Source organism: Capsicum annuum, chromosome 4 (assembly GCF_002878395.1).
Source record: "Capsicum annuum cultivar UCD-10X-F1 chromosome 4, UCD10Xv1.1, whole genome shotgun sequence".
In the NCBI taxonomy this organism is placed as follows: domain Eukaryota; kingdom Viridiplantae; phylum Streptophyta; class Magnoliopsida; order Solanales; family Solanaceae; genus Capsicum; species Capsicum annuum.
Genome location: NC_061114.1, coordinates 111,733,193 through 111,748,378, shown reverse-complemented (window position 1 = coordinate 111,748,378; position 15,186 = coordinate 111,733,193).

Here is a 15,186-nt window from a genome sequence, read left to right as displayed (position 1 = left end):
CCCATGTTCTATCTTCTTATTCCCCTTCTCGAGATCACAAGGTCAACATTATATATATTCTAAGGGTTTTAAATCCTAAAAATAGTTAAAACAAGGATGAACAAATAACAAAATATAAAAAGAAATTCAAACAAACTTAATTTATAATGATAGTAAACATGTTCTTGGACCTAACCTTTGAAAAGGGGTGATTAGCCACTAATCGGCATAATCATAATCCAAATACTTGAATACATAATTAAATCTATGAATTCATTAACTAAAATAGAAAAAAAACCTAAAATTGATTCTGAGCAGCCTCCTCAAGCTCCCAAACATGTCCAAAAGTGAAAATAATAAGTGCAACAAGTCCTATTTAAAAGGGATCAATTTGGCCATGTATGGGATTTTGCCCGCATTGCGTTATTGGCTTGCTATGGGCAAAGTCACACGATGCCTTGGATATATCATGGAAAAATACATGCTAGGCGTTGAAAATGGAATGGAAAGAGTGTAGGGGGTGGTGGATATCGCATTGACGGAGGTCCATGTCGCTTCCAATTCGCGTAGGCTCACTGTAAAATTGTTTTCCATGCCAACACTTTGTCATCCATCCCACATCTTATATTAGTGTTTCCTTTTGGTTCCCAAATTGTATTTCATCAATATATCACCATAATCAAATCACCAAGCCTCCTACACGAACAAACACCAAATATTATAGCTCAAAGAAACACAACATTCTTAACGATGAATTAAAAACTCGATCTAAGACTAGGCTTGCCCACATTAATATTTAACTTGTGATTTTGACTCTTGGCTTGATCCAATTGAATTTGAACATTACAAAAAAGATTTTCCACACATGCACAAACACTCAAACCATCAGAAACTCATTCAACACATTACAATCCATCACGATAGAGTACAACAAAAACTACCTCAAGCTAGTAAAATTAGTTTTCTCAGTTGAACTCTAAATGATCAATTTGAATCCAAACTTTCTTGAAAACACATTTACACACTATAATCACACACTTGAACTCTTATATGCTTATTTATATCAACATCAAAACATAAAGCACATGAACTGTCCTCAAAATAAGGCTAAATAAGCTATGATAGCAATATTAAAGAGCATAAATACACCCAACATCAGCATTCTCTATTGATATTATTTGTTCTTGAACCTAAAAAATGAAGGAGTGATGCCAGGTAAAATTCTAGCATCATTGTTAGAAAGGAACAAAGGATCCATATTGGAATTTCCTTTTTCATTTGGGAAGACTCATTCATTAATTGGACATGTTCTTAAGGTCTTGGGGTATAATTTTAATGGTTGAACCCCGGTTTTTGGTTAATGAGTCATTTCTCCATATTTTCCAAAGTATCTTTAATTCATTTCATGGATCCATTTATTTTATCCACCATTCATTACATCCCCATGAGAGCTTCCATAAGGGTTTCAAAGGTTGCTTCACCCATAGCTTCTTAGTACAAGTGAGAAAAAATAGGAAACAACTATTAATGACTCATTTGAAAGATAAAGGTAAGGACTTTGAATTCAACAATCAAAATAAGAAAGATAGAAATAAAAAATGACAAAAAGAAGAAAGAAATATAAAATGAGAGACTTCAATTCAAGCGTTTACTAAGAAACCAAAGATAAAAGAAAGAAAATACATAAAGAAAAACAAACAAGAATGGCATTTAAGAAAGAAGGAAATGAACCTAGGATTCAAATCTTGAGAAACAGAGTTTTTAGAGTGATGAGTTTAGTACTTGGATTTGATGTCGAGAATGGGGTTGATAATCTTGGATTGGTGTTGCTAGGGGCTGATTTGGATGAAAATTCAAGAGGATTTGCACTCTTCAGTTTAAATTTTCAAAATCAAGAAGCTTGAACTTCTTGTGGCCCCTCTCCCCTTTGTATACTCCTTTGTCTTCTTGTTTTGGAATATTCCTTTTTGAAGACTTTTGATTCCTTTCTCTTTTTGGAAGATTAGAATATTCCCAAGAATAAATAGGTACAACACCTTTTTCTTGTCTCTTTTAGGATCAATAACCTTCTTTTGGATGAACTTTTAAGATGAATATAATAATCTCCTCAAGAACACAAATAACATCAATCTTTCTGACTTTTGAACTAAAAATTAGAATGCTGTGACATTTTGAACTAGAACTATTTTCAACCTTGTAAACTCACTTAAAATATCAATTTGTTCAATTTCTCAACCAAAAATTCTAGATATCGAACCCACTTCACATTCTTCAAGTTTAAGCACACAACATTGGTAGAACACTTAAATCAACTCTGATTTGGCTCAAATTCAAATACTAGACTCATATAGTATTTGGGAACAAGAATATAACCCTAAAAACAAAAGAAAACAACAAAATCAAAGACTAAAAATTTAACCTTCGGTCAAAAATAGGAATAGTAATTCCACACAACGAGACCCAAGATTGATTTTGTGGGAATGAAATCAAGATTAGCTTTGATATCAAATCATACGAGACAAAAATATAAAAATTGGAATTGACACAAAAATAAATGTAAACAAAGAAAAATAAGAAAATAAATTAAGGACAGATAGATTGACATAAATTACTAACGAGAGGACAACCAAGGGTATACTATACACTAGGTATACTAAACACTAGACCTTCCCATCAATTACTGACAACACCAACCTCTTATGAGGACATAATGAAAATTGATCTCGAGCACCCACATTTCTAGAAAACTAAAGAAACTCCCAACAAGTTTCAATAATAACACTCGTAAGTGTATCTCAATTCATCAATAAACCACAATCTAATAATGTAAGAAAAAGTAGCTATTTATAGCCATTGGATAGTTATTGCACAATGGCCTCAAAAGTGACCCTTAAAATTTATTGGGACCAAAAATGAACCAAGAGCCTAAACAATCCAAAGGGCACCCATGCTCTCCTATGGCTTTGTAGACCTCATTGTCTCTATGCTATCTACCAAATGCAATATGCCTCAATACTCTTTGGGATGATGATATAAAATATAGCTTTTCTCATGCTCCAAGCTATCCTCTATTCCCGTATGTGCTTCCCTAAGATGAACAAGTAATAAATTCTAAGGTTTGGCTATTGAAGCATATATCCCAAAAGAGTGGAGAATATTTGGCTCGTAACATTATGGGTATAAATAAACCATCTTCAACTGGTTTTATCCATATCTCCATCCATTTTCTTCAGACTTAAACCCTAAGAAGTGGAAAAGATTAGGATTAAATCTTGTGGGTGATTTAGGAGCTTGGGTGACGATTATTATGCAATTACCTTTGGAATTTGTGGTAAAATTTCTCTAATTTTGTTGTAGGTTTTCCCATTTCTGGTTCAAAATCTCTATAAATTAAGGCCTCAATTTTAGCCCCTATGTAGCTTATATTTCACCTATTTTTTAAGGATAATTACTCCTTGATCATGAGAAAATATTGGGTTGACCTCAAAAATATAATTTCAATAAATGGGACCCATATGGGGGTTTTGGAGTGATTTTTGGACCTGAATCATAATAGTAATAAATCAATATGGATATTGTTATTCTTGTAATGATGAGTACGTGGCTTCATGCAGATACTTTTTAGGAAGGAGAAGTAGTGATTTACTAGATCTTTTGAGCTTTCTTTGACACCCAGTTAGGCTAGGCTTACCCTCCTTATAGAATAAGCTAGTCCATAGTATGTTTATGATATTAAGTTTGATTTCGGATGGGTTTTAGGTGTTGGTATGATGAGCTGCTAGACATGGGTTAGTTAGAACATTAAGGATATCTTGAAATAAGAGAATTGTAGTAATTAGCTTATTACTTATGCCATAGGTGAATTGGGCTTCATGGTTCATGTTTAGAATGGTAATATCCTATCTACTTAAGGTTGGTGAATTGCCTTAGTCATTTATGTCTAGGTGAAATTGGCCTTAGATTCTTAAGATAAGGAAGATTGCCTTAGTTACTAATATGTTTGTTGGAATTGACTTTGTTATTGTTGTTGCTGAAGGATTACTAATATATGACTTATTAACAATCTATAAATAGATTTAGATACCTTAGCCTATCCAGGGGTAGAATTTGCCTTAGAATGTTGTTCGGGCATTAGAAGTGAGCATTTCGACCCACCTTAGGCTAAGGTCAATTTAACTTCTCAAAAACATTTATACACTTGTTATACACCTTGGAAATACTTAATGTGGAAGATTGAGAAACATCAACACTTGATAGTTATGATGATTGTTATTGAGAGTTGGTGCCTTGTGATTATACTCATTACCGCATTTATTGATTCTTTTAAGAATCATACTAGAGATTATTATATTGATCATGGTGGCGCTTATGCTATTGATTATGCTAGTATTTAAGCTATTGATTATTATAATGATTATTGTTAGTAATTACACATGCTGATTAAGATAGTGGTTATACTATTAATTATACATTGGCGATCAGGTCTATTTCCTATGCTAGTGATCATGGTTTTTGAGTATGTAAGTGATTCATGCTATTGATTATGCTAGTAATTATGTTCTTGATAAAGTTGTCGACTATTAAATTACCAATTAAAATTCAAATATTGATAATGATTTTAATGATACATATATAAACCTACTTCAAGATTAAAGAACAATGATGATGCTGATTATATACATCGTTCATATATAGATAATGATTATGATGATGAACATATATTCCTGGGTTAAGTTAGAGGTTCGTTATGAGGTAGACAATATATATACATATATAAAATTTTACTAGATCAAGTTTGGCTACTCCCTATGATATTATTATGTACATGTATGTCACTATATAAAGTCCGAATATTGTGTTGTGATGTTGATAATAGGGATAATGGATAGATCCCAGAAGTGGAAAATAATTATAGTATGGCAGCACATGGATAAATTCTAGTGGTACCATAACAGTGATAAATGAGGTTTAGTTGATAAAGAAGGACTAGTTGGTAAATGATGTTTATTTCGTAAGATATAATTTAGTGATAAATAATCTTTAGTTGATAAGAGATAACTAGTTGGTAAATGATGTTTAGTTCACTAAAGATGGCTAGCTGATAAATGAGTGATTAGTGTATAAATAATGGTAGAAGAAGGATGGTTATATGGAAATGATGGTTAGTTGGTAAGAGAAGGATGGATGGATCATTCTATCTTTTATCATACTCTCTAATGTCTGGGGAACTGTGTTGAGTTATTTACCTTTCTATACTAATCGTCTTATGGGGGTTAATTAAGTAGTTCCCACTATATGTGTTGATACTTTATGTTTTGTTATTACTCTGGTTTATTTACTTATTTATACACAATGATGTTAGAGTTATTTCAGGTTTATTTCTCTACATTGACTTAGTTATGAGATCTTGAACTTTATTACATTTTTATTATCCTTTAGACTAGTTGGCCGATGATGCCTATTGAGTACCCGTGGTTGTGGTACTCATTCTACACTTCTATACCTTTTGGTGTAGATCTGAGAACTAGTTGCTACTATTGATAGATGATCTATGTGGATTTTAAGTGATAGGGTGAGCTCTAGTAGTTGGAGTTTAATATTTCCTTCTATTTTTTATGTCTAGTCTGTAGTTTCAAAATAGGATTATGTTGACTATTTTAATACTTGAGTTGTATTTATAATAACTCTTCTACTGGCTCTACCAAGTCATTTGATGGATATCCTTATTATTTATTTTCCTTTACTTATTGTTATTACTTTGCTTATTCACAAGTTACGTAGTTCATTTTGCTTATGATGGACAATTTCCACAAAGTTAACCCATTGCAAATAGCATTGGGTTACATTTTAGCTTACATACATATAGGATTAAGTTGGTGTCATGATGACTCAAAAATTAGGTAGTGATAGGATATCTGAATGAGTCAGAATTTTGTTAGTAAAAACATCATCCAAATAGCTGATTAAAAGGTGAACCATGCCCTATCTAAATTACGACATTGGAAGAGAAGTTATGCTGATACAATTATACTAAAGAGACGAAGTGGTTCAATATTACAATATAGTAATGAATCTATAATGTGTCACTCAAAATTTTTTTGAATAACTTAACACCTTAACACAAGTACAATCATGGTCTATGTAGAATATATGATAGTATTCCGAACTATTATCCTTCCAATTACTAGCAATGTAATGCTTTTGTATTGTTGTTACTCATTAGTTGACATTTTAGAATATTGAAATATATATTTTAAATGTATAAATTTTTTGGGTCCTTTGACTTCTCAATTATTTTTTTATTTCAAAAGTAATGTGGAAGTAAGGTACAAAAATAAGGGGATTTTTGGATTGGAAAAAGTCAAGTACCATTGTTCTAGTATTTGACAAAGATGGAAAGTTACCTATGATAATAGTACTTAGTAGAAATAATATTAAATACAAAAATGGTCGATGAAAAGTTACAGGAAAGAAATACTAACTACTATTGCTCCTCTATTTTCTTTATTTTTCATATCAATTATGAAATCAAAGTAAATCCTTAAGAGAAAACATGAGGCGGCATCTAGAGTACTTGTACTCTATTTCTTCTCCTTCTCTTGGTATCTAAGAAATCACTAGAAGAGGAAAAGAGGAAAGGATTCAGTAATACTCTTAAAGTTTCCTAACTTATTTTGTCCCAAGAATGTCTAGTATTAGCTTTTAGATTAAATGATGTTTATTCCAAGAGCAATTATTAATATTTTCACTTTTAGTTATATAGGAAATTCAATAAGCTTTCCTTCGATATAAGATTCACCTAAATCTGATAACCGGGTAAGACGTTATTATTATTTCAAGTTTCTACCGTAAAATAGTGCCAAATTAGTCAGTGGCGCGCCGCGATACAAGCTAAAATGAAAATTGTCCTTTTTCCAGTGTCACAACATAATTTATCCGCATCACACCAAACATCTAGGTTGCAAATGAAGTGGCAACGCGATGGCTCCACGTCATGCCACTCCCCAATTTCTCAGTTGCAAAATTTCAATGACACGACACGAAAGTGTCGCGTCACACCAAGGGTCCAATTCAGAAAATTTTCATTGAAAATTAAAAGACGTGTCCAGGGTTAAAAGGGATAATTTTCCATCCCTATTTTAGCCCTTTAACACGAGATTCAGCTATTTGAACCCAAACTATACTAGTTTCTCTCAATTTTCTCTTATGAACAAACTAGGATTTCAATTGGAGATTTAATTTCAAGAAAGTCTCACCGTCATTCTTTGTTAAACCAAGAACTAAGCTATGTGTTGTGTAGATTTATGGATTCCTTTCATCCATAAAGCTCAAGAAGCCTATTTTAAATTATTAATCATGGTATTTATGTTGTGGGTTGGTTATAACCATGTTTCTCTTGTTATATGATTCCCAAGTTGAAATATTTATGTGTTTTTCATGAAACTACATTAGCAAGTGAGTAAAATCAATAAATAGATTTATTTATAATGTGTCAATTTGATGATTAGGCCTATGCACTAAGGGTGCATGCAAGGTGTTTGATAAAATGCCTAGAAGGGTAGAAATTAAGCACTATAGCTAAATTGTAATAAAAAAATGACTTCCATGTTATTCTTATATATTGAAATTGGTTTGTTGGATTGCTCATGAGTTAGCCTTATGAAATTATGCTTTGTATTCAAGCTATGTTATTCACGTACCAAGCTATGATAACAAAATGCCTATGAAATATCTTCAATTATTGTATTATGGATTGTTGATGTTAGTCATATATTCAAGAATGTCATTCCTTGTCAGTTTCCTTCCATCGAGTCCTGTGGGAACTTGTACCCAAAAAAAATATAGTTGTGTGCCTAGATTTAGTGTCATGTTTTCATGATATCCTCAGTCAAGCCATGATCCATAGAACTCAGTCAGTCATGTGATTTGGGAAATCTCAGTAATTTAGTAATCTCAGTACTATTCCGTCAATCAATGAAATTTAGTTAATTCAGTCCAGTTCGGTCCGATAATCCATATTTAGTGTCTATTTAGATGGGTGTAGGAATCAACATCGAGTGAACCCAAGGATAGCAACTCAACTGCTAAATGAGGGTGTGATTCTTAGAAACAATCCTTGCGTTCCCAAACTACGTAGCCAGCATAGGTTGAGACATCGTAGCCTGCTATAGGAGGGTAGATGAGGTGACTTAACCTATTATATGAGGGTTCCCACCATTCTCACTAGAGTTATTTGTTATATAAGGGTTACTCATAGATCGTCCTTACCAGTGGTGCAGTATTGATACCCTTCTAATTGGGATTACAGATTGAACCCCAACTCAGCATAATGGCATATTAGGGGCATGTAGGTCAGATAACTACTTCCCACAGTTTTAGTTATATAATCAGGACTGTCTGATATGGTTGTTCAGTCTCAATAATAGAACTCAGATAGTTCTATTGAACTTAGGACTGTCAGATACAGTATGAAACTCAGCTAGTTCCATTAAATTCAGGACTGTCAGATACAGTCACTCATGTTATCAGTTATATCAGTCATCAGAACTCATTTATCATTCCTGTTAGTTATGAGTAAACTTATGTTTTCACGATCTCAAATATATTTACTATGTATTAATGCATGTATTCTCATGTTCATGTTAGTCAGTTAGCTAGTATCGTTCATGCATATGAACCCCATCCATTTAACCTACCTCACATGCATACTAGTACATTCAAAGTACTGAAGTATTTGCACTGTGGTTTCTTATACCATAGGTTCAGAGACATGAGCTCCAAAGAATCTGTAGCATCCTAGTCTCAGCATTCAGAGTAGCAGTGAGCCCTCATCTTTTAAGGACATTATCATTATTTTATCATCTCATTAATTAATTTATTAGTTGGAGTTAATTGGGGATGTTTGCCATCAACTCCTTATTCAGATAATTCAGTCAGTTAGAGGTTTTGGAGAATATCATGTTCAGACAGTTATTTAAGTTTTTTGGGTATTTCATACCCAATCTATAGGTTATACTTTATTAATTTTGTTACAGTTTTGAACCTTAAGGCCTTTCAGATCATGTTTCTATATTTATACAGTATGCAGGTACAGTTATCAGTCATGGGTTAGCTTGTGGTCCTTCGGGGTCATGAGCACCGTGTAGCATTCCAGGTAGTAGATTTTTGTGTTACAAACTTGGTATCAGAGTCTAAGGTTTAATAGAGTCTTAGGAAGTCTGAAAGCTGCATTTAGTAGAGTCTTGTGCATGGGTGTGTTGCACGCCACATTTATGTATAATAGGCTATGAGATATTTTAGGAACAGTTTCCCTTCCTTTAGTATTCATGTCATGCCAGTGAGCACAATCTCAAGTCAATCTATTACTATGATCTATTTCTCACTTTCTTCTACAGAACATGCCTCCTAAAAGAAGAAATGGGAATTAGTCAGCCCCTCATCCCAAAAAACCTTTGGGCGAATATATTTCTCATTCAAAGTATAGAGCTATATTCACTACTCTTGCTCAGTCAGTTACTGCTCAGAATGAATGACCAACTATCATTCCAGCCAACAAAGGGGCCAATTCAATTGTAACCAGTATTCGAGACTTCACCCAAATGAATCCTCTAACTTTCTAGGGTCTATTCAGATGAGGACCCTTAGGAATTCATCGATCAGGTTCAGAAGGTTACAGGCATCATGGGGATTACTCCTAGTGAGAGTGCTAAGCTAGCTGCATACCTGGTCTAGGATGTTCCTCACACTTGGTACAAGAAGTGAAAGTAAGAAAGGCCAGATAATGAGGTCCTATAGAGTGTGAGCAGTTTGTCACCATATTTTTAGATAGATTATTCACCCAAGAGCTCAGAAAATCTATGGTGTTAGCATTTATCAACCAAAGGCAGGGAAACATGATGGTGAAACAGTATTCTCTTAAGTTTGCTCAATTAGCCGGGTATGCCCCTCATGTGGTCGCAAACAGAATGGCCAAGATGAGTAAGTTTGTCTCTAGGGTGAATGATAGAGTGGTCAAATAGTACAGGTCTGAGATTTTATATAGTGATATGAATTTATCCATGCTTATGACTCATGCGTAGCAGATAGAAGAGCAAAATATTATGATAAGGGAGAAGCAGAATAAGAGAGAAAGGATAGGTAGTTTCAACTTTTATTAGCCCAAATCAAAAAGAGGAAACCATTCTCAGTTTCTTCCTAAGTCATAAGTTCTAGTTCATTCTTCGTCTAGTGCTCCAACTCCTAAGTTCAGGAAAGGTAATAAAGATAGAACGGTAGGCTCTAATCTCAGGGTAGTGTTAGCAGTACCTGTACGTATCCTCTTTACCAGATTTGTGGTAACCACCATCAGGGTATTTGTGGAGCTGGCAGTGGTATTTGTTTTGGATGTGGAAAGCCAGGCCACAGAGTCAGAGACTATCCTCAGCTAGGTCCTTAGGGTTAGTAGAACTGTTCCCCAGCTTAGTCCGGTCGTCCAAACCAGTTGGGTGCCACTTCCAGTGCTACTAGTTGGAAATGACCAAATAGACTTTATTCTCTCCAGTTCTGGAAAGATCAGGAAAATTCTCCTAATGTGGTTACTGGTATGTTATAGATTTTTCATATACAAATTTAAGCGTTGCTAGATCCAAGTACTTCTTTGTCTTTTGTCACTACATTTATAGAAGGCGATTTCAAAATTAGTTCTAAAATTACTATATAGACCTTTTTCATATCTACCCTAGTGGGTAAAACCATCAAAGCCTAGCGGATATCTAGGAACTGCCCAATTATGATATTTCAGAAAGTTACTTCAGCAGACTTAGTCAAATTAGAGATGACTGATTTTGATGTCATTCTCGACATGGATTGGCTTCATTCCTACTATGCCGCATCAACTGCAAAAACAAAATAGTCTATTTTCAGTTTCTGAATGAACCCATCCTAGAGTGGAAGGGTAGTGTATCCGCTTTCAGAGGTCAGCTTATTTCCGACCTTTAGGCATAGAAAATAATATCTAAAGGATGTGTCTGTCATCTTGTTCGAGTTAAGGACACTGGTTCTGAAGCTCCCAGTCTTGATTCAATCCCAGTCATGAATGAATATTCAGATGTATTTCTCGAAGATCTTCCAAGGATTCCTCCCGAAAGGGAAATAGACTTTAGCTTCGATCTTTTTCCATATACTCAGCCTATATCTATTCCGCCATATAGTATGGCACCTGCAGAACTAAAAGAATTAAAAGAGCAGTTGAAGGATCTCTTAGATAAGGGATTCATCAGACCCAGAATGTCCCTGTGGGGCGCACCCATCTTATTCATGCGAAAGAAAGATAGTTCTCTCAGGATATGTATTGATTACAGTCAGATCAATAAAGTCATAGTCTAGAACAAGTATCCTCTCCCCAGAATTGATGATTTGTTTGACCAACATCAGGGTACCACCTGTTTCTCTAAGATAGACCTCAGATCAGGCTACTATCAACTCAGAGTTAGATAATGTGACATTCTGAAGATAGCCTTTCATACTCAGTATGGTCACTTTGAATTCCTAGTCACGTCCTTTGGTCTTACCAATGCCCCAGTAGTTTTCATGGACTTGCTAAACATTGTGTTCAAGCAGTAGTTGGACATGTTCATTATAGTCGTCATAGATTATATTTTGGGCTATTCCCGCAATGAGTGTGATCTTGCAGACTATCTCATAATTGTACTTCAGGCTCTCAGAGATCATCAACTTTTTGCCAAATTCTGTAAGTGCAAATTTTGTCTAAGGTCAGTAGCATTCCTTGGCCATATCATTTTCGATGATGGCATTAGAGTAGATCCTCAAAAGATTAAAACAGTAAAAAACTGGCCCAGACCTGTCTCTCCATCAGATATCAGGAGTTTCTTTGGTTTGGTTAGCTATTATAGATGATTTGTTGAGGGATTTTCTTCGATTGCATCCCCTATGTCCAAATTGACTTAGAAGAAAGTCAAGTTTCAGTGGTCAGATCCTTGCAAGAAGATTTTTCAAGAGTTGAAGACTCGACTCATCTCAGCTCCAGTCTTAGCTCTTCCAGATAGGTTCATAGTGTATTGTGATGCATCCAAAGTTAGTTTGGGTTGTGTCCTCATGCAAGATGGTAATTTCATAGCCTACGCCTCCAGACAGCTTAAACCCCATAAGAAGATTTATCTAACTTACGATCTTGAGTTAGAAGCCATAGTATTTGCCTCAAAGATTTGGAGTCATTATCTATATGGAGTTCATATAGATGTGTTCACAGATCATAAGAGCCTTCAGTATGCCTTTTCTTAAAATATCTCAATCTTCATCAGAGAAGGTAGTTAGAGATCTTGAAAGATTATGACATGAGTATCCTTTATCATTCGGGTAAGGCCAACGTAGTGGCCGACGCTCTCAGTAGACTGTCTATGGGTAGTGTTGATCATGTTAAGGATAATAAGAAGAAGTTAGCTCAGGAAGTCCATCAACTTGCCAGCCTAGGCATTTTCTTAGTCGATAAAGATGAGGGTGATATATGGGTTTAGAGTAGTTATGAATCATCTCTAGTTTCCGAGGTGAAAGAAAAGTAAGATAGGGATCCTAGCCTTTTCAAGTTAAAAGAGTCTGTCAAGGATCAGAAAGTAGAGGTTTTCTCCTAAGGGGGAGATAGTGTATTTTGTTGTTAGAGTCTTCTTTATGTTCCAGGTGTAGATGACTTGAGGTAGCGAATTCTTTCCGAAGCACATGGTGCATGCTACTTTATTCATCTAAGGTCCACAAAGATATATAACGACTTGCGAGAAATCTATTGGTGGAGTGGGATGAAGAGAGATATTACAGAGTTTATGGCTAAGTTCTCTACATGTCAGAAGGTTAAGATAGAGCATTAGAATCCTAGTGGGTCCATGAAAAAAGTTCAATATTCCTACTTTGAAGTGGGAAGAAGTGAACATGGACTTTGTGATGGTTTTTCCTCAAACTTATCATCAACATGATTCAGTTAGGGTCATTATAGATAGGATGACCAAATCAAATTATTTCCTTCCAGTCCATACCTCTTATTCAGTCGAGGTTTATGCCAAACTCTACATTAAAGAGTTGGTCAGATTGCAGGTGTCCCTTTATCTATTGTCTAAGACAGAGATAACCAGTTTACCTCTTATTTTTGGAAAGCATTCCAATAGGGTCTTGGTACCCAAGTTCATCCCAGTACAACCTTCCGTCCTCAGACAGATGGTCAAGTAGAAAGGACCATTCAAACTCTAGAAGATATATTGCGAGTGTGAGCAATTGATTTAAAGGGAAGTGTAGATGACCACTTACCTTTGATTGAGTTTGCGTACAATAATAGCTATTATTCAAGTATTCAAAAGGCTCTATTTGAATATCTCAATGGTAGGAGATGCAAATCTCTAGTTGGTTGGTTCGAAGTTAGTGAGGCCTCAGTTATAGGGCCTGAATTAGTGTTTGATGCCTTAGAAAAAGTCCAGTTCATCAGAGAAAGACTTCAGGCTGCTCAGAGCCGACAGAAGTCTTATGCAGATGTACTTAGAAAGGACCTCGATTTTGAGGTTGGTGACTATGTCTATCTAAAGATCTCTCCCATGAAGGTAGTGAAGATATTCGGAAAAAATGGAAAGCTCAGTCCCAAATAAATCGGTCCCTTCAAAATTCATAGTCGCTTCCATAAGTTAGCTTATGAGCTCGAGTTGCCTTTAGTTCTAGCCTCAGTTCATTAAGTTTTTGATATCTCCTTACTAAAGAAGTGCATAGGTGATCCATCAGACGTAGTCCCTATTGAGGGCATCAACATTCAGAGCAGCCTCTCTTATGAAGAGATTCCAGTAGAAACTCTATACTATCAGACTAATAGAATGAGGAACAAAGAAGTCCCTCCAGTCAAAGTTCTTTGGCGGAATTACTCCATTGAGAGAGCTACTTAGGAAGCATAAGCAGACATGCGTACCAATTATCCTCAGCTATTGTAACACCCCAAAAATCGAGTCCTGAGACACCACACGGTGCTTAGGGTCACAAGTGACCCCAAGCTAACCCTTTCATAGGTACAACTCAAAAGCAGCTGATTTAAAACATAATTCTGAGAGAATGAAGCCGAAAATATCTAAATATAGAATCTGTTCAATACAATATTGTAATTACAAGATGATAATTCTACTAACACATATACATATACAAGAAGGAGACTGAATACATCATCCACTACTACTGACTATGAAGCCTCTACTAGTATTGCCTGTACATAAACGGGTCATGACTCCAGACCATTTCACTAAATATGGCCGACAGAAGAAGATACAGTTATCTGAACTGAAACAACCAATAGAAGACCTTGAACTATAAGGACTCCTTTACCTGCTGACTAGATGCTGCAACTGAATAGAATAGTAGATGGGGGTCAGCACAAAGAGAATGTACTGAGTATGTAGGGATGCATGCAACACTTTAAATAACATCATCAATTTCATGAAACATGCATACAGACAATGATGACTCACTTGGCTTGAGTTATATCAAATCATACTCTTTATACTTTCATAATAAATAGTTCAAATGGTAAAATCTCATAATCCATGTAAATCATCAAAAATCATAAATTATGATAAATCATCATAGATCATCATAAATTATCATATCATCAAAATTCATCAAAGGCAATGATAATTCATCATAATATCTCAACTCTTTGACTTAAATCTCGGAGTGACTAGGTAATTCAACAAACATGACTTTTATGGATAGGGGAGTTTCCTATAACCGACAACCTCATGTAAGCTATGTGGAATACCAATGTTTGAAACCCCCATTGGCGGGAGCATCATACTCTTTGTCAGGGAGTACGACCTTAAAACTGCAATAATCATAATCGGGCTCTCTGGCCAATAATATCATCATCAAACAACCATACGGTGGCACATAGGTTTGGGGAAGTACCAAATTTCTCTCTCGGTGCTAAGTACTACTCCCCGACAAGCTTAGAATGCATTAGGAAATCCACCATCATCATTACAAGGGTCTATCATAAAGACCAAAACAAATATCTCAATTTATAATTCATCAACTATTTGTGGATTCCTAACTCCAACTTCGACTTAAAACATTTCAATATTTTTCAACATCAACAAGGTATCAATGCATTGAACCATAACTGACTCGACATTTGGACAAGGATATGAAGACTCAATACGTAATATTTTCAACAATTCAACTCATCAAAATCAT